Source organism: Salmo trutta, chromosome 4, assembly GCF_901001165.1.
Source record: "Salmo trutta chromosome 4, fSalTru1.1, whole genome shotgun sequence".
In the NCBI taxonomy this organism is placed as follows: Eukaryota; Metazoa; Chordata; class Actinopteri; order Salmoniformes; family Salmonidae; genus Salmo; species Salmo trutta.
This window is the reverse complement of record NC_042960.1, coordinates 9,395,610-9,416,438: the sequence shown is the minus strand read 5'-3', so window position 1 is coordinate 9,416,438 and position 20,829 is coordinate 9,395,610. Positions and strand designations below refer to the sequence as shown.

Here is a 20,829-nt window from a genome sequence, read left to right as displayed (position 1 = left end):
CCAGGAAATAGTGTTATGCTCAAATTGGTTGGTATGAATCTCCTGGGTTTTTCACACAGATGCATTTCAAGTTTCAAGTTGTATTAGTCATATGTACTGGATTCACATGGTATACACCATCCAACGAAAAGCAACAATAAAAAATAATAAAAGATACAAACATAAAGTGCACAATCACACACACACTTTGTATGAAATATAAGAAACAGTAGCTAATAGACTGGACCAATTATGTGAAAACAATCATATTCATTATAATAACTACCCTACACAGTACAGGTTCAAGCAACTATTTCGGACGTAACATTTTTGCGTCGTTCTAAAAAAAAATTGGGGCATCGTCATCATCCTGCGACTACCAACTCTCTACTAGTCAGTGAACGGAGAACCGAGAGCACTATCGCTTGAGGTAGCGGAGAGCATCAAGCGGATAAGCTCTGTCTAATTTTCAGCTAATTCCCCTTCAGTGCTGGTCGGACACACACCATATACCATCCCTGAGTGGATTTTTTTTGTCTGTGGGTGACCCGAACTGTTGGACGAATTGAAAAATATTATAATTTGGCGTCGTATCTAAGCAGAAACGAAAGTATTGAGAGTGGTATCCGAGGTTAGCCAGTTGGCTAACTGGGAAGGTTGCCTAGCTAGCTACTGCTGAGAAAATACGAAGCGGAGGGAGACCTCAGCGGCAAAAAGGGCCATCGACGTGAGCTGTATCCTGAAGAGGAGCTCTCCGTTTTTCTGGACACATCAAGAGGAGCCGGAGTCCATTTTGCTGTGTTCTACTCTGATAATTTCGGAGGTAAGAAGTACAAGGAAACGGATGGTCCCGGCGTAGAATTCGTTACAATAGAGTGTTGGGCCAGACAGTCAGCGGCGGAATGGTTATCTAACTTTAGCGAGATAGCTAGCAATTCCTTGCTAACCAGCTGCAAAAGTGTTTTTTACTAAATTATGCTATTTGTAAACATCAGCTTTGCATATACATTGAGAACGAATTAAATGTGTTAAACTGTGTTTTCAGACGCAACGAAACGGATACATTTGTTATAAATAACATGACCACCTTGACCTAGCTAATGGGGCTAGCTAGCTAATGTAGTCCATATCGGCTAACGTTAGTGGCTAGCTACCAACCATCTGCTGGACTTTAACTAGCACTAGCTAGCTATCTTGCTGGCTGACAAGAACACTTTCATTGCACGAAAAACAAGTCTTACGTTGTTTATTTTGCTTGTTTTGTTTCGAGAGTATGCTAACGTTATGTTAGTGTTGACTTATAATTTCAGTGATTCGCTGGAGAGTGAGTTAGCTATCCAACTAGATTGCACCGCACGCTAAGTCAAGCTAGCTAGCCAGTCTCCTTTTGTTATGCTAATGCTAGTCATCCAATTTCTGATAGCATAACATCCTGACTTACTCGCTACAACACAGCATGCGAGCACAATAACGTTTCGTTTGTAAGAGCTGACTTTTGAGTTCGATACCTTCGCAAGCTAACGTTTATCGGATTGTACTTTATCAAATTTTATTTTGCACATGCTCCTGGCTATGGCATCAGTCAGAGAACGTAGAAATTCCAGATTATCAAGCGAGGATAACAAATGCAAAAAGAAACACGTGCTAACTATACATCTAGCTAATACAGCAATATATGCACACCTAGGCAAAACGTCCAAGCACAGTGAGTTCTCATATTGGCTAGTTGTGTTTAAATTGACAGAAATAATATGGTTGTCACTTTAAGATTGTCTGTTTACGTAACCTGTATGGGTAGCGTTGCAAATGTATCAAAATAACCTAGATATCACACCGGAATAGTTACAAAAACTAGCCAAAGTGTGCACGGTCCCATTAAAATGATGGGGAGGGAGAGATGGGTTAGGTTTGGTGTGCGGTTTTGAGGTAACTACTGTTACCATCCCAGTATCACTAACTGCCATACTTGACTGAGTTGCCACAGTGAATCAAGTAAAGTAAAAACGGTGCATTTCAAAACTTGGTGTCTACTCTTATGAAAGACTATAGGGTGTCATGTCGGCAATACCTACATTTTCTTATGTAATCACTATTGTCAAATGTATTATTGTTCTTCCTGTATTTGACATTTTCCTTATGAAATGTACCTCATGACTCCTCTCTAACAACTGTAAGGATATGTGATGCAGCACTTAGGGATGTTAAACAAGACATCAGTTGAATAGTCTTTTCAACTGCGTTTCTCCCCTAACAAATCTGGGCCCCATGAATAGCTACCTAATAGTTTCTCAAAATAAAGGTGTTTGCCTATAACAAAGTATTGTCCTACATACTGCTTGTCTCTACAGCTAGTTTCTTTCTTCTCAAGACTTGGTGCTGAGGGTTCTCATGCAGTCTTGACAGTTCAGTGTGGTCCCTTTTTGTGTTGTCCCCTGCACAAGACATAATAAAGTTAAATTAAAAGTAGGAAAGCAAGATAAAGGAAACCCTTTTCTTTTCCTGCTCAAATAATTACTTTCTTTTAACACTCCCTCTGTGCTCTCCTCTTGCTCTCTTTCTCCCTCAGTCCCTCTGTCTTCATAAGGCTTATAGCCTCTGCTCTCTCCCTGCACAGTGAGTCCTCAAAAACTCCTCGGAGCTCAGGCCCTCCACAGACTAACAGAATGGAAGAAGAGAGAAGGCCCTTAAGGACTCCAAGAGATATATATATAAAACAGTGCAGTACTCTCCTCTAATGAAAGCCAGAAAGTGGGACAACCGAAGGTTTTTTTTCTCTCTGAACAACAGCTTTTTTTCACACTGATTGTGGTGGTGATATAGAGTGTTGGTAAGAGATGAGTAATGGAACACATTCATGTTCATTAATCCAAATTGTTTATGTGGACTGGCTGGATGTTTCTTTGAGGGCCTCTGAAACTCTAAGCCTACGGGCCTGGTTATTAAATTGTCCACTTATTTAATACCCTTTGGTGTCGAGTGGTTATTTATCCAAGAGGGTTTGCATCATGCTCTTACAGCCATGCAACTAACAGATAACAAAATCATTGCTGCAGGTCTTACGGCATAAAAACATGTACACACACAATTCTCTCAGTACAGTTTGTGCTTGGAATTACCAAGGTGATACTGCCTGTCGCTACTCATTAACAGATTAACCGACATCTTATACACACTGGTCATGTAACGTATAGACGAGTCATGAATAGTGTAGGCTATACATTACATAACTCTTACTCACTTCAATGCCTGTGTGATTGCGAGGTTAACCTCGTCAAGTGGCTTTTCTTTAGTCTATACCATTAATATTAGGTCATGAATATAGGCTATATAAGTCTCCTTTTTATGGGAGTTGTAGTAGAGCAGCGGTCTCAAACCTTTTTAAGCATGAGAGCTACACAAAAAAATATTCTTCTTTTTAATTAGGCACATTCTTCTACTCTCCCCTTCCTCGTGTCCTTAGTGTCAATATATGCTACTGTTCAAAAGTTTGGGGTCACTTAGAAATGTCCTTGTTATTGAAAGAAAAGCACATTACCCCCCCCCATTAAAATAACATCAAATTGATCAGAAATACGTGTGTAGACATTGTTAATGTTGTAAATGGCTATTGTAGCTGGAAACGGCAGATTTTTTTTTTAATGCAATAAATGCATAGGCGTACAGAGGCCCATTATCAGCAATCATCACTCCTGTGTTCCAGTGGCACGTTGTGTTAGCTAATCCAAGTTTATCATTTTAAAAATGTAAATAGTACCCGCAAAACACCAGTCTCAACGTCAACAGTGAAGAAGTCACTCCGGGATGTTGGCTTTCTAGGCAGAGTTGCAAAGGAAAAGCCATATCTCAGACTGGCCAATAAAAATTAAAGATGGGCAAAAGAACACAGACACTGGACAGAGGAACTCTGCCTAAAAGGACAGCATCCCGGAGTCGCCTCTTCACTGTTGATGTTGAGACTGGTGTTTGCGGGTACTATTTATTGAAGCTGCCAGTTGAGGACTTGTGAGGTGTCTGTTTCTCAAACTAGACTAATGTACTTGTCCTCTTACTCAGTTGTGCACCGGGGCCTCCCACTCTTTCTATTCTGGTTAGAGACAGTTTGCGCTATTCTGTGAAGGGAGTAGTACAGTGTTGTACGAGATCTTCAGTTTCTTGGCAAGTTCTCGCATGGAATAGGCTTCATTTCTCAGAACAAGAATAGACTGATGAGTTTCAGAAGAAAGGTCTTTGTTTCTAGCCATTTTGAGCCTGTAATCGAACCCACACGTGCTGATGCTCCAGATACTCAACTAGTCTAAAGAAGGACAGTGTTATTGCTTCTTTAATTATGACAACAGTTTTTAGCTGTGCTAACATAATTGCAAAAGGGTTTTCTAATGATCAATTTAGCTTTTTTTTGAATGATAAACTTGGATTAGCTAACACAACGTGCCGTTGGAACACAGGAGTGTCACAATTCCAGTGGGTATGAAGTTTGCATGCACTAAATTGACTGTGCCTTTAAACAGCCTGGAAAATTCCAGAAAATGTCATGGCTTTAGAAGCTTCTGATGGGCTAATTGACATCATTTGAGTCAATTGGAGGTGTACCTGTGGATGTATTTCAAGGCCTACCTTTAAACTCAATGCCTCTTTGCTTGATATCATGGGGAAATGAAAAGAAATCAGCCAAGACCTCAGAAAAAAATTGTAGACCTTCACAAGTCTGGTTCATCCTTGGGAGCAATTTCCAAATGACTGAAGGTACCACGTTCATCTGTACAAACAATAGTACGCAAGTATAAACACCATGGGACCACGCAGCCGTCATACCGCTCAGGAAGGAGACTCGTTCTGTCTCCTAGAGATGAACGTACTTTGGTGTGAAAAGTGCAAATCAATCCCAGAACAACAGCAAAGGACCTTGTGAAGATGCTGGAGGAAACGGGTACAAAGGTATCTATATCCACAGTAAAACAAGTCCTATATCGACATAACCTGAAAGACCGCTCAGCAAGGAAGAAGCCACTGCTCCAAAACCGCCATAAAAAATCCTCTGGTCTGATGAAACAAAAATACAACTGTTTGGCCATAATGACCATTGTTATGCTTTGAGGAATAAGGGGGACGCTTGTAAGCCGAAGAACACCATCCCAACCGTGAAGCACGAGGGTGGCAGCATAATGTTGTGGGGGTGCTTTGCTGCAGGAGGGACTGGTGTATTTCACAAAATAGATGGCATCATGAGGATGGAAAATTATGTGGGTATATTGAAGCAACATCTCAAGACAAGTTAAAGCTTGGTCACAAGTGGGTCTTCCAAATGGATAATGACCCCAAGCATACTTCCAAAGTTGTGGCAAAATGGCTTAAGGACAACAAAGTCAAGGTATTGGAGTGGCCATCACAAAGCCCTGACCTCAATCCAATAAAAAATGTGTGGGCAGAACTGAAAAAGCTTGCGCGAGCAAGGAGGCCTACAAACCTGACTCAGTTACACCAGCTTTGTCAGGAGGAATGGGCCAAAATTCACCCAACTTATTGTGGGAAGCTTGTGGAAGGCTACCCGAAATGTTTGACCCAAGTTAAACAATTTAAAGGCAATGCTACCAAATACTAATTGTGTTTATGTAAACTTCTGACCCACTGGGAATGTGATGAAAGAAATAAAAGCTGAAATAAATCATTCTCTCTACTATTTTTCTGACATTTCACATTCTTAAAATAAAGTGGTGATCCTAACTGACCTAAGACAGGGACTTTTTACTAGGATTAAATGTCAGGAATTGTGAATAACTGAGTTTAAATGTATTTGGCTAAGGTGAATGTAAACTTCCGACTTCAATTGTATATAGCTAGGTGTAATCTAAAATAACCCTAATTTATAATACTGTTCTTATTTGATTCATGGTGGTTGGATCCATCTATTTGAAGCTAGCCACAATAAGGATTAGCCACAACAGTGGACTTTGTGGTTAGCCTTCAAACTAAAAGTATGGCATAATTCTACGACTTTTCACTGTCAATTACATACTTTTATTTTGAAGGCAAACCGCAAATTCCACTTGTGCCTAATCCTTATTGTGGCTCGCTTCACAGCAGATGTTAGCTTTGGGCAACAGGGTTAAGTAGCTGGCTAGCTATTTATTTTCATGATCTGAAGTTCAATTTCAATAGGTGAACAACAAGTGGCTACCTAGCTAATACTTACTCACAAGGATTCCTAAATCATTGCTAAGAATAATGAACATGACTGCAGTTTCTGCTGGTCATTGTTTTCAGGCTGGTGTATTGGTGCTAGCTAGATACCAAGCTAAAGCTAGCTACCCCAGAAGTTGCGGTCGAACAAATTATGCTTTATTACCAACTCGGTATTGTAAGCACATCGTTCGTATGTGGCCGGTGTTTGCTTGTTTGTAAACTTTTGTACAGCTTTGACAGTGCTGTCTTTTTTGACACGCAAGACCCAAATGGCGTTCCATAGTATGTATGCCATGAAGCTAATAGCAATGACGCTATTAGTGTAACTTCGATAGGGCAACATCTGAAAAATAGCGCACTTGGTAGTGTGTACTGGTGCTCGACCAGTTGGCGAAAGCCAACATCGCCCACGACAGAGAACGGTTGATTTTCAAGGGAAATTAATTCCATTATTTTGGCTTTAATGGATTTCGCCTTTTGAGTTGTCTCGCTAAAATTTTCTTGCTCTTTCAAATGACTGCTCGATTTGTTGACTGCTCGATCCACATAGCACACATTGTGGACTAGGTTAGGAATGCTGTGTGGCACGTGTAGTGCAACATTTTATGTGATGTCATTACATCGCGTACCTACGTTATCTAGGTATGCACTTCAGCTATGACATCGGTTTTGCACACCGGCGTTAAACTAGACATCGGGCGATATCGATGTTGGCATTTTTAGCTAATATCGTCCGATTCCGATATGTTCACCAATATATCGTGCATCCCTAATAGAAATGATATACTCACTCATGATATACTTCTGCCAGGTAAGCTTACTTTTCAGTTAACATTTAATTGAAGATTTTGGTTAAAGTATTTCTGTCAACCCACAAGACGGTTATCACACCTACTGGCTAAACATGGAGTGATAGACAAACGCGCACCAGACAGACGGATAATACTGCTGGAAATAAATTGGCAAAAATGTATTAGGTTTGACTAACCAGGGGTGGGATAATGTTGCGAAGATTATATAGTCGCTGGGAGCTTGCGGTGTCTGATACTTGTGAGATTTGTTTGACAGTTTTGCAGTGGAACATGTCCAGATTTTATTTTACTTTCAGAATTATTTGCGAGCTATTCATAGGTGGGCTGCGAGCTACGGTAGCTTGAGATCGACCTGACCCCTGTAACAGAGTGTTTGCTTTGGAGCCCACAGCAAAGAGCCTTCTTGTTTTCCTGAGCTCAACCCTCCATCGCTGTCTCTGCAGCTCTACAATCTGCAGGGATTGAAAAGTTGTTTTGACGGCTGAGGACCAGGCAGCAGAACAGTGGTGGTTTGACGGTTCATATAATCCTTTATGATACGAGTCTGGCTCCTACAGGTTAAAATATTATATACAATCTAAGTTTGAGGTAGCTGCAGTGTTTGCAGAGTGACGTATTGGGCAGATTCAGGTGGAAAGAATGTGCCTTGCTGTTTAAGTTTGTCTCTCAATGAAGCTGTAACTGTTGGGTGGAAGTGGAACCTCCTTGGGCAAAGCTATAGGGCCGTTCTTCTGGTAATGCTAGAAGGGGGCTTCAGTGAGGGAGAGGCCATTGTCACAAGACATGTCACATTTAATTTAGGCCTGTGTGTTAGCCACACAATTACATTCTTCAGGTTCTCAAAGGACTTTGGTTCAGGTCAAGGGTGGAGTTGATGGGTTTATGCATTGTCTTTTGCCAAAATGATTTAGGAACTTGACATGGCTTTCGCGAACTATATTCCTACTGGATTATGAGCTGTAATAGCTATTTTCAGTTTCCTACCTCTCACACTGAGGGATTTTCGCCACTCACAGCTTTCCAGAATAAGGTCAGTGAAAACATTTGATAGAGAGCATTCATGCATCATGGATCTTCATAGACATTCATGGGCCTCCCTTTTTATTTTATCTTTGTAAATGGAGGATGTAGCTAATGTTTCTCTTGCTTGTGTGGACAACCGGTTGGTTTCAGTAGGTAACAGATCCATCCTTGGACTGCAGTCTTTGCATTATAGAATGCTTCCAACGTCTAATGGATTTGTCTCGTGCTGACTGACTTCTGGGACTATGGGCTAGAGAACATTTGCTGGAAGCAGGGGCCTATAGAATGTTGCCTTGCGCTAATGGTTTTGTCTTACTGTGAGGTGTGCCTTATCCACATTCTCTGTCACCCACGGCTGTTTCAGGCGGTAGGATACTGACCCCTGGGCTCTGCTAAAAGCATTCTCATCCACGGCACAGTGTCACTCCCTGGCTTTGAAGTAGATGTTGCCACAACACCGGGGCGATGAAAGGGGGCTTGGAAAAGGGTGTAGCCATGTATCTCTGTTCTCTTGATGTGCAGGTGTCGTTTTATGTATCTGTGACTGGGGCCTTGCCTAGTGGAAAGGACGTTCGTCTGACTACTTCACTCCAATTTCCGAGTGAAGGCAGACTTTCTGAAAGCCGACTTTCTGATAAACGTATGTCAGAGGGGTCTCGCTAATCAAGAAGACCAGCTGGCTCTTATGACTGCTCCAAGCTGACCGTTGAACTGACAGAGGCGACCCCGGCGTGTCCTTGATACTGTAGGCCGGTCTCCTGTGTGTCTTGGAAAAGTCGCCTCCAACAAACAGAATAGGTTACCTCCTCTTTTAACCTTAGCCAGGCGACCCTGCCTGCCATGATGACTTCCTCTCAGACCTAAGACATTACAGGATCAAGGTGGAATGTTATTTTCTCCGCTCCACCTCGTCTCATTTTTATAATGTGGCGTCATGGAAGTTGGAGCAGGAGCATCATCCGTTCCACAGTAGGGCCCAGGTGACCTTTTTTCTCTGTCCCATTGTGAATGGCATCATGCAGCGCCCTATCTGCGGTAGTGAGCGAGAAGGACCATGTAAATAATTCAGAGCTCTGCCATGCATGCCTCTCTGGGGCTGGGACCACTGAGGAGTCTCTTAGCAAGGCAGCCTGTGCTTTGATGTGGGCTTCTGGTGTGAATACCAGCCTATGTATGGGACACAGTGAGTCAAGGGACTGGGGGAGGAGGGGGTGATTCTGATAGATACATCTCAGGATGATTACAACTGATAGAACACTCCATTTATTTATTAAAGGAATTTTCTATGAAGAGTATTCCGGGCTCTTTCTGACCACTGTGGTGAACCCCATTTGATAAGGAGATGGCATACAGTGAGGGGGAAAAAGTATTTGATCCCCTGCTGATTTTGTACGTTTGCCCACTGACAAAGAAGCGATCAGTCTATCATTTTAATGGTAGGTTTATTTGAACAGTGAGAGACAGAATAACAACCAAAAAATTCATAAACGCATGTCAAAAATGTTACAAATTGATTTGCTTTTTAATGAGGGAAATAAGTATGACCCGCTCTCAATCAGATTTCTGGCTCCCAGGTGTCTTTTATACAGGTAACGATCTGAGATTTCCCCCCTCACTGTACTTGTAGATATAGTATGATTTTTACAGTTAAAATGGTTTGTGCACTATTATCTTTCCCGATGGCTTTCTAGAGAAGTTAATTATTTCAGGGCAAATATAATTTCATAAGGTGACTCCACCCCAGAGGACCATGCATGCCAAAAACTATACGGAACAAAAATAAAAGCGGAATAATTTCAATGATTTTACTGAGTTACGGTTCATGTAAAGGAATCAGTCAATTGAAATATTTTATAGATTTCACATGACTGGGCATGGGCGCAGCCATGGGTGGGCCTGGGAAGGGAATAGGCCCACCCACTTGGGAACCAAGCGCTCCTGTTTGCGAGCCAGGCCCATCCAATCAGAATGAGTATCCCGCAAAAGGGCTTTATTACATATATATATATATATATATATTATATATATATATATATATATATATCTATCTCAGGTAAAGAAGCCGGATGTGGAGAGACTGGCTTGGTCAAAACAATTCTCTAAAATGACGTAGGAGGCGGCTTATGGTAGAGAAATTAACATAAAATTCTCTGGCAACAGCTCTGGTGGACATTCCTGCAGTCAGCATGCCAATTGCACGCTCCCTCAACTTGAGACATCTGTGGCATTGTGTTTTGTGATAAAACTTAACATTTTAGAATGGCCTTTTTATTGTCCCCAGCACAAGGTATGGAATGATCATGCTGTTTAATCAGCTTCTTGATATGCCACACCTGTCAGGTGGAAGGATTATCTGGGCAAAGGAGAAATGCTCACGAACAGGGATGTAAACAAATTTGTGCACAGAATTTGAGAGAAATAACCTTTTTGTGCGTATGGAACATTTCTGGGTTCTTTTATTTCAGCTCATGAAACGTGACCAACACTTTACATGTTGTGTTTTATATTTCTGTTCATTATAAATGGAGCCTCCTGCCAGAACTTTAAACAAAACAATAAAAACAACAAAAATTCTAGGAGTATTAGTCCATGGTTTCACAATATTTATTTGATTCCTTAAAGATTTTATTTTCTGCCCATTGCAGAGGCATCTGGAATTGGCCCACTAACATCAAAGTGAATCCAAATAATTTATTCATTGTTCTTCGTTGACACATTCAGCTTCTATTTCTAATGAAAGCAATACTTGGGCTGTAGAAAATCCTACTTAGCCAAAATGTGGGTCCATATTTGAAGAGGGCCGTGGTAGCTAGCTAGACATCGACGCTTGAGATGTGTTGAATGGAAAAACCCTCCGCCTTCCACCAACCCCGTTATAAAGAAAGAAATCTCTCTTTTCCTATTCCCACATTTCGCTGTCTAAGCGTTGTTTTGCCTCTCTTAAAGTTATCTAAAAGGATTACTTCCACAAGAGCGTTGGCAGTCTGATTCAATGGACCTCTGAAATGGGGTGAAAGGGAAACCACGGTATTGTCCCGCCGGCCGGCGGTGATGAGGTTTTACTTTTTGTCCTCTGCGCTTCTCATTGGCATTGAACATTTTCACAGTCCGCAGTCTGTCTCAAAACAGCTGCACTGTCCCCATCCCCATAGAAATAGAATTACAAGAACAGGAAACGCCTGACCGCGTCAATGTGATAGAACACATGGGTACACTTGATTCCTGTTCTAATACTTATGTCTATGCCATGATCCTTTGACTGCAACACTCATGCGTAGAACACACATTGTCTGTTCTAGGTACTCTGTTTCTATGCATGGATGTCCCTTCCTGGGATCTTTCGGACAGGAAGCTGACCCTCTCATCATTGGGAACAGACCTCGCCCAGACCAGTCTCATCCTGATGTGGTGCCTTCTATGCCCCCTTGCTCTTCCTTTCCTGTCAGTGGATCTCTGGGATGTCTCTCTGTTCCTGAGTGCACTTCCCTCCCGACCAGCACTCTTGAGCTTGGAGCACCGCTGATTGTTTAAGCGAAGCAGGCAGCCCCTTAATGTCTCTCATGGTGCTATCAGTGTCTGTGACTGTCTTGGTGGTGCACAATTACACTCTCCCCCCCTTCCTCACCCTTCTCACCCCAGCTCCTGTCCTTAAAAGCAATCCCCACCACCCCTCTTTCTGAGGCTGAGGGAGCAGGACGATACCCCCATGAAAGGAGGACCCCCCAGCAGAGAGCCTGTTGACATAGAAACGCCTGTCTTTGTGAATGGAGAGTCCTCCCTGACAATCTCAGCCCTGGTCAGAGACAGCAGGCCTCCCACCCTCCTCTACTGCAGGAAGCCTGGGCCCCACAGCGAGCTCCACAACGTGGATTGCTCTGATGATTAACTCCTGAACTCAAACTTGAAGGCTTTTTGTTTGGGTCTTTGCTCTTATGAAATACTATTGGGGGTGTTTGAACGGTATTATTATTTTGTACTGTTGAAGCTCAGTTGCACAAATTTCCACAAACTAAAGGACAAAGCCAAATCTTACATAATGTGATAGAGGGCTTGAGAAAAACGCTCACTCTTACTACACAGGTCTAGACTAGCTCTCATATTGATGTGATGTAACATCGAAACAACGGCGTTACAGATCTTGAAACATACCATGAAAAATTTAAACAGAGAGGAATGCTGACGCCGTTTTCACATTCTCAGAAATGTCAGAGATCCTGCAATAAGTGGCTGTTGCGTTCCAAAGCGTGTGTAGTGCAGTGGGCCTTTGTCAAAAGTAGTGCACTATATTGGGAATAGGGTGCCATTTGGAACACTTGTTAAAAAAAAAAAAGTTATTTAAATCATGGTTGCTCTGCCCCACATTCCCCTCCCTGGGGACCATGAATTATTTACTGCTTATCAAAATTCTAAGCTGAGACCGGAGAAGCCTTGGATCTCACCTGATGAGAATGTTTTGCAGTGTGAGGCACAGCAGGCCTCTTCTCACAGTCATTGACCGTGGACACTCGCACTCACTCTCTCTTCTATAGTCTCAAGGAGGGGTAACTTAATTATGCCCTAGTGAAGGCGAGCCGGCCGACGAGCCTGCTGGCTGATATAACACACAGTGACACGGCGGGGTCAGTGACATTGCGTAGTTAATACGATACTGCAATGCTGCAGGCGTATTGTGCTGCAATGTGGCATTATGTGGCTACCCCCTGCAGCAATGTTATTGAAGACCTGCGAACGGGTCGACCAGCAGTGACAGGCTGCTGGCCGATATCTGGCCTAGCCGTGTGTGTGTTGCAGGCTATGCAGGTAGAGATGGGCAGCTCAAAGTGCCTTAAGGTCTATTAGGGAGGATAATCCTCTAGGGAGAGTCCAGTCCAGCAGTAGATAGAGTGGAGAAGAGAGAACGACAAAGTCAGTATAAACATCACTATATATATATATATATATATATATATATATATATATATATATATATATATATATATATATATATATATATATATATATATAGCTCTCGCTCTCTCATAGAATGCCCCCCCAACACCCTGCTCGCGCCTTCCCTCAGTGCATCCAGACTTTCTCTAACGCATGGCAACCATCTGCTTTCCAGATTACTCTCCTTTCCACTACAAGGAAAGCCAGCCTGCAGAACGACAAGGCAAGCCAACGCCATCTCAAGTTTTTCCGACCGATACAGCAAACACCACAGTTGTCATCCCGTTTTGCAATGGCATGTCGCAGTGGTGGGAGAACGCAACTTCATGCAGTTAACTCCTTATCTTAGGGAAGCATTCAGGTCTTCAAAGAGGGGAGGTTAATGCGAACCTCTGTCCAGCATAGCTAGAATGCAGTGTCTTGGTAAGAAGTGTGCAATTGTTTCAATTGACAATTATAACTTGTAATAAATAACCTCTTATGTATTTATAGCTGTCTTGTAATATATTTAGTTCTACCCATGCTCTCCCTTTGTCACCCCTGCATTGTTTCACCCCCCCCCCCCCCCGAAATCCTATTTCCTCTGGCTGGCAGTCTGTGGCCTCAGCACTTCAAAGAGGGAGGCTCTGCAGCGCTCAAGAATAACATATAACATGCTGTACCACTGAGCCCCCCCCCCCCCCCCCCCCCCCCCGGCAGGGAAAGACTGACTCGTACCTGTTCTTTCCCCCTTTTGCTAACTCTGCTCTTCCCTTCTTTAGTAATGGTTTCCCTCCCCCCTTTAGGCAACATTAGTGTTCCATTGTTTCCAGCTGCCTACAGCCCAGGTAATAAGGCGTGTGTGTCCCCAGCCGTTTGTCTACAGTGACGGTTCCCCTCGGCTGGCTGGCAGAGTCACCTCATGCAGCGTTTTAACTCTGTTAGAGAGGAACCAGGGGATGAGAAGCCAGTTAGTCTCATTGGAAGGAGTAGTGCTGTCTTTGTTTCCCCACAATAGGGGTTGCTATGTTGGCTGTGTCGGTCTTATCTCGGCGCTGCTCGCAAACCTGTTCTGTGAAGATTACCTCATGCCATTGTCTATATAGCCACCCCTTTGCACTGACACACACAGGCTAAACACTGTTGTCCAACACAACACTCCAACACGTTTGCCTTCTACAGCCACCGAATGGTCCGTTTCACCTTATTGGACATAAAAAACAAACCAAGTGATTAATAGGCCTGTATGCTTTCTTTTGTGGCATTTTGATTTGGCACACGCAGATGGTATAGGTATCAATCTGAGCCTGTTCTAAGTAGCCCATGTTTTGGTTATTTGGTTTCCTTTTAATTCATTTGCATCAGAAGGATGGACAAACAAAGCTCCAACAGATGACGCCAGTTGCCATATCACTGTTGCCATGGTAGCAGGTTCTTCTTGCCTCTCAATTTCCCCCATAATTTCCTCTGGGGTATAGCACCTTGTGTCACGGCTGCATTCTTTTCAACACACTTTGTATTCCACAGGCACTGCTGTAAACAAATCATTATCTGTGTAGACTAGCATGGCTATGCCCAAACTAACTACATCAAGTATTGGTCCCAAATGGCACCATATTCCCTATATTGGGCATATGGGGCTCTGGTTAATAGTAGTGCACTATAAAGGGAATAGGGTGCCATTTTGGGACGCGAGCCATCCAGCTCTTAACAAGCCAGCTAGTCTATAGAGAAGAGGGCCTACTACACTGTCTCCGTCCCTAATTGCACGATGGACTATTTTTGATCAGTGCACCTTGGGAATAGGGAAGGTGCCATTTTGGATGCACACAAAATGAATAATGTGGTTGTTGGGGCTAGAGACTTCCTCACTATTCTGGCTAGTGTGTGTGTGTGTGTGTGTGTGTGTGTGTGAGAGAATTTAGCTACTTCCCATTGACTATATTGCTATGTAGCCTAAATGGTTAGACTTTTTCATAAGCACAACTAAACCATACACGTGCAGTTGTTGGATACCAGTGTACACACACCGACCTGTATTGTTTATGAATGTAAGGCCGACCAATGAATCCTTTGTTGGGTCCACCTCCCGTTTTGAATAAATCAACTTCCTCCTGTTCATTTTGTTTTACAGCCACCTTTGTCTATGCTTCCCATTCTTTACTTCAGTTTTCTCATTTTACTTTCGGTTTTGTACACCAGCTGAAAATACCATATTTGGCGTTATTGAAAATATATAAAACAGCGTTTTTATATAAGGTTGTGGCGGTATCCAGATTTTTATTCCGTCGTTTTATTACTGGCTTGGTACACAATGGGTCGCCAAAAAGCCCATTTGGCATCTATTACTTGAATGCTAACGAAATTGGGACAAGTAATAGTGAATTTCCATGGCGGCTTCTAGCTAAATATGCTAACGAGTGCAAACAAAAATAAACTAATTCCAAAGACAGGCAATCCAACTCATAAAGTTATATATCTACTGAACAAAAATTGAAACGCAACAATTTCAACAGTTTTACTGAGATACAGTTCATATAAGGAAATCAGTCAATTGAAATAAATGAATTGGGTCCTAATCTATGGATTTTCACATGACTGGGGAGCCAGGCCCAGCCAATCAGAATGACTTTTTCCCCACAAAAGGGCTTTTATTACAGACAAAAATACTTCCGTTTCATCAGCTGTCCGGGTGGCTGGTCTCAGACCATCCCGCAGGTGAAGAAGCCAGATGTGGCTTGGCGTGGTTACACGTGGTCTGCGGTTGAGGCAGGTTGGAAGTACTGACAAATGATCTGAAATGGAGGCGGCTTATGGTAGAGAAATAAACATTCAACTCTCTGGCAACAGCTCTGGTGGACATTCCTGCAGTTAGCATGCCAATTGCACATTCCCTCAAAATTTGAGATATCTGTGATGTTGTGTGACACAACTGCACATTTTAGAATGGCCTTTTATTGCCCCCAGCACAAGGTGCACCTGTGTGATATTCATGCTATTTAATCATCTTCTTGATATGCCACACCTGGATTATCATGGCAAAGGATAAATGCTCACTAACAGGGATGTTAACAAATGTGTGCACAACCTTTGAGAGAAATAAGCTTTTTGTGTGTATGGAATATTTCTGTGATCTTTTATTTCAGCTCATGAAACATGGGACCAACACTTTACATGTTGCGTTGATATTTCTGTTCAGTATATGTTGAACTTTTGAGCTGGATTGACTGTCTTCGACATTTACAAGTGAGAGATTCCCCACTAACCCACAGACGGAAACGCACGAGGTGGCTAAAAACAGACCTCCCTCCCATCTTCCACCAGCTTGCTACCTATGGCCCGGCTAGCTGTCTGAATCTCACTGGACCCTCTGATCACTCGGCTAAGCATGCCTCTCCTTAATGTCAATATGCCTTGTCCATTGCTGTTCTGGTTAGTGTTTATTGGCTTATTTCACTGTAGAGCCTCTAGCCCTGCTCATTATACCTTATCCAACCTCTCAGTTCCTCCACCCACACATGCTATGACATCTTCTGGTTTCAATGATGTTTCTAGAGACAATATCTCTCTCATAATCACTAAATGCCTAGGTTTACCTCCTCTGTACTCACATCCCACCATACCTTTGTCTGTACATTATACCTTGAAGCTATTTTATCGCCCCCAGAAACCTGCTCCTTTTTCTCTCTATTCTGGACGTCACAGACGACCAATTCTTATAGCTTTTAGCCGTACCCTCATACTTATTCTTCTCTGCTCCTCTGGGGATGTAGAGGTGAATCCAGGCCCTGCAGTGCCTGGCTCCACTCCTACTCCCCAGGCGCTCTCTTTTGATGACTTCTGTAACCGTAATAGCCTTGGTTTCATGCATGTTAACATTAGAAGCCTCCTCCCTAAGTTTGTTTTATTCACTGCTTTAGCACACTCTGCCAACCCGGATGTCCTAGCTGTGTCTGAATCTTGGCTTAGGAAGTCCACCAAAAACTGTGAAATCATCATCCCTAACTACAACGTTTTCAGACAAGATAGAACGACCAAAGGGGGCGGTGTTGCAATCTACTGCAGAGAGAGCCTGCAGAGTTCTGTTCTGCTATCCAGGTCTGTACCCAAACAATTTGAACTTCTACTTCTAAAAATCCATCTCTCCAAAAACAAGTCTCTCACCGTTGCCGCCTGCTATAGACCCCCCTCGGCCCCTAGCTGTGCTCTGGACACCATATGTGAACTGATTGCCCCCATCTATCTTCAGAGCTCGTGCTACTAGGCGACCTAAACTGGGACATGCTTAACATCCCAGCCATTCTACAATCCAAGCTTGATGCCCTCAATCTCACACAAATTATTAATGAACCCACCAGGTACAACCCCAAAGCCGCAAACTCTGGCACCCTCATAGATATCATCCTAACCAATGTGCCCTCTAATTACACCTCTGCTGTTTTCAACCAAGATCTCAGCGATCACTGCCTCATTGCCTGCACCCGTAATGGGTCAGCGGTCAAACGACCTCCACTCATCACTGTCAAACGCTCCCTGAAACATTTCAACGAGCAAGCCTTTCTAATCGACCTGGCCCTGGTATCCTGGAAGGATATTGACCTCATCCCGTCAGTAGAGGATGCCTGGTTATTTTTAAAAAATGCCTTCCTCTCCATCTTAAATAAGCATGCCCCTTTCAAGAAATTTAGAACCAGGAACAGATATAGCCCTTGGTTCTCCCCAGACCTGACTGCCCTTAACCAACACAAAAATATCCTGTGGCGTTCTGCATTAGCATCGAACTGCCCCCGCGATATTCAACTTTTTAGGGAAGTTAGAAACCAATACACACAGGCAGTTAGAAACGCCAAGGCTAGCTTTTTCAAACAAAAATTTGCTTCGTGCAACTCCAACTCTAAAAAGTTCTGGGACATTGTAAAGTCCATGGAGAATAAGAACACCTCCTCCCAACTGCCCACTGCACTGAGGATAGGAAACTCTGTCACCACCGATAAGCCCACTATAATTGAGAATTTCAATAAGCATTTTTCTACGGCTGGCCATGCTTTCCACCTAACTACCCCTACTGCATTCAACAGCACTGCACCCCTCACAGCAACTCGCCCAAACCTCCCCCATTTCTCCTTCTCCCAAATCCATTCAGCTGATGTTCTGAAAGAGCTGCAAAATCTGGACCCCTACAAATCAGCTGGGCTTGACAATCTGGACCCTTTCTAAAATTATCTGCCGAAATTATTGCAACCCCTATTACTAGCCTGTTCAACCTCTCTTTCGTGTCGTCTGAGATTCCCATAGATTGGAAAGCAGCTGCTGTCATCCCCCTCTTCAAAGGAGGTGACACTCTTGACCCAAATTGCTACAGACCTATATCCATCCTACCCTGCCTTTCTAAGGTCTTCGAAAGCCAAGTCAACAAACAGATTACCGACTATTTCGAATCCCACCGCACCCTCTCCGCTATGCAATCTGGTTTCAGAGCTGGTCATGGGTGCACCTCAGCCACGCTCAAGGTCCTAAACGACATCGTAACCGCCATCGATAAGAAACAATACTGTGCTGCCGTATTCATTGACCTGGCCAAAGCTTTTGACTCTGTTAATCACCACATCCTCATCGGCAGACTTAGTAGCCTTGGTTTCTCAAACGATTGCGTCGCCTGGTTCACCAACTACTTCTCTGACAGAGTTCAGTGTGTCAAATCGGAGGGCCTACTGTCTGGACCTCTGGCAGTCTCTATGGGGGTACCACAGGGTTCAATTCTTGGGCCAACTCTTTTCTCTGTATACATAAATGATGTCGCTCTTGCTGCTGGTGAATCTCTGATCCACCTCTACGCAGACGACACCATTCTGTATACTTCTGGCCCTTCTTTGGACAATGTGTTAACAACCCTCCAGACGAGCTTCAATGCCATTCAACTCTCCTTCCGTGGCCTCCAACTGCTCCTAAACACAAGTAAAACTAAATGCATGCTCTTCAACCGATCGCTGCCTGCACCTGCCCGCCCATCCAGCATAACTTCTCTGGACGGTTCTAACTTAGAATTTGTGGACAACTACAAATACCTAGGTGTCTGGTTAGACTGTAAACTCTCCTTCCAGACTCACATCAATCATCTCCAATCCAAAGTGAAATCTAGAATTGGCTTCCTATTTCGCAACAAAGCATCCTTCACTCATGCTGCCAAACATACCCTCGTAAAACTGACCATCCTACCAATCCTCGACTTCGGCGATGTCATTTACAAAATAGCCTCCAATACCCTACTCAACAAGCTGGATGCAGTCTATCACAGTGCCATCCGTTTTGTCACCAAAGCCCCATATACAACCCACCACTGCGATCTGTATGCTCTCGTTGGCTGGCCTTCACTTCATAATCGTCGCCAAACACATTGGCTCCAGGTCATCTACAAGACCCTGCTAGGTAAAGTCCCCCCTTATCTCCGCTCACTGGTCACCATAGCAGCACCCACCTGTAGCACGCGCTCCAGCAGGTATATCTCTCTGGTCACCCCTAAAGCCAACTCCTCCTTTGGTCGTCTCTCCTTCCAGTTCTCTGCTGCCAACGACTGGAACGAACTACAAAAATCTCTGAAATTGGAAACACTTATCTCCCTCACTAGCTTTAAGCACCAGCTGTCAGAGCAGCTCACAGATCACTGCACCTGTACATAGCCCATCTATACTTTAGCCCAAACTACTACCTCTTCCCCTACTGTATTTATTTATTTTATTTATTTTGCTCCTTTGCACCATATTATTTATATTTGAACTTTGAACTTTCTTCAAACTACAAATCTACCATTCCAGTGTTTTTCTTGCTATACTTTATTTACTTTGCCACCATGGCATTTTTTTGCTTTTACCTCCCTTATCTCACATCATTTGCTCACATTGTATATAGTCTTATTTTTTTTCTACTGTATTATTGACTGTATGTTGTTTACTCCATGTGTAACTCTGTGTTGTTGTATGTTGTCGAACTGCTTTGCTTTATCTTGGCCAGGTCGCAATTGTAAATGAGAACTTGTTCTCAACTTGCCTACCTGGTTAAATAAAGGTGAAATAAATAAATAAAAATAAAATTCTGTCGAGCTGCTCTGTCGAGACATAGGAGGAAAAAAATGCGAGGAAATTAAAATAACTCATCCGAAAGTCTTTGACTTCTCAAACACCACAAAGTTAACACAATTCAGCCACTTACTTAGTTAACTAGCAAGTTAAAGTTAGTGGTCGCGTTAAAGCATATTTCTCAGTTTTTCACTCTGGGGGACGGACAACGAATAAGAAATGTCTTTCTGTGTTTTGTAAACGCAGATCTAAAGTGTTAATTAATCTAAATTCTGCTCGGTATCAGACAAGTTTTGTGCTTCAGTGTCACTTCTCCACTCGGATGAGAAATCACAAACGGGCATTCTATCAGTAAACATCGCTCTGACTGTGGGTTTATTTAACTAGCCAAGTCAGCTACCAATTTTTCTCCGGTACTTTTCTCGGTGTAGCCAGCCTACTTTTATCCGGTAAAATATATAAAACTTTAAGCAAAACATTAGGAAATGTAGCTGGCTACATTCTTTCCATGATAAACATTAGAAATATGATGTCCATACATTGTTTTAAAAAAGACCTTGGGTTTTCATTGTAAGCTCATTTAGGCCTACGTGTGTGTGTGTGTGTCAGCCAAATAGCGTGGCGCTTCTGTTGTCCTCTGATGAAAACAAAGCTATTTTCTGCCGAATGTGTGTTTTCTGTGAAGGAAAACCATTGTTGCACATCCCTGATGACTCATATTGAAGCAAAAAAAACACCAACTTTCATTATAAAACTGTCACAGCTGGACTCACCTGCTCTCACTTTCTCCTGTTGTGCTATTTACAAACAAACCGGTGACAGGCTAAACAGTTCTGGGGAACTACGGTAAGCTT

At 43.0% G+C, this 20,829-nt stretch overlaps 1 protein-coding gene across 1 annotated transcript in view; it reads left to right on the top strand.

Annotated features, from left to right (window-relative positions):
- The first annotated feature begins 363 nt into the window (after positions 1-363).
- LOC115191811 (F-box/WD repeat-containing protein 7-like) overlaps positions 364-20,829 on the top strand; it is a 127,668-nt gene continuing 107,202 nt past the window's right edge. Inside the window, exon 1 of the mRNA XM_029749745.1 lies at positions 364-802. The gene's annotated coding sequence lies outside the window, so the exon portion shown is untranslated. The remainder of the gene's footprint in view (positions 803-20,829) is intronic.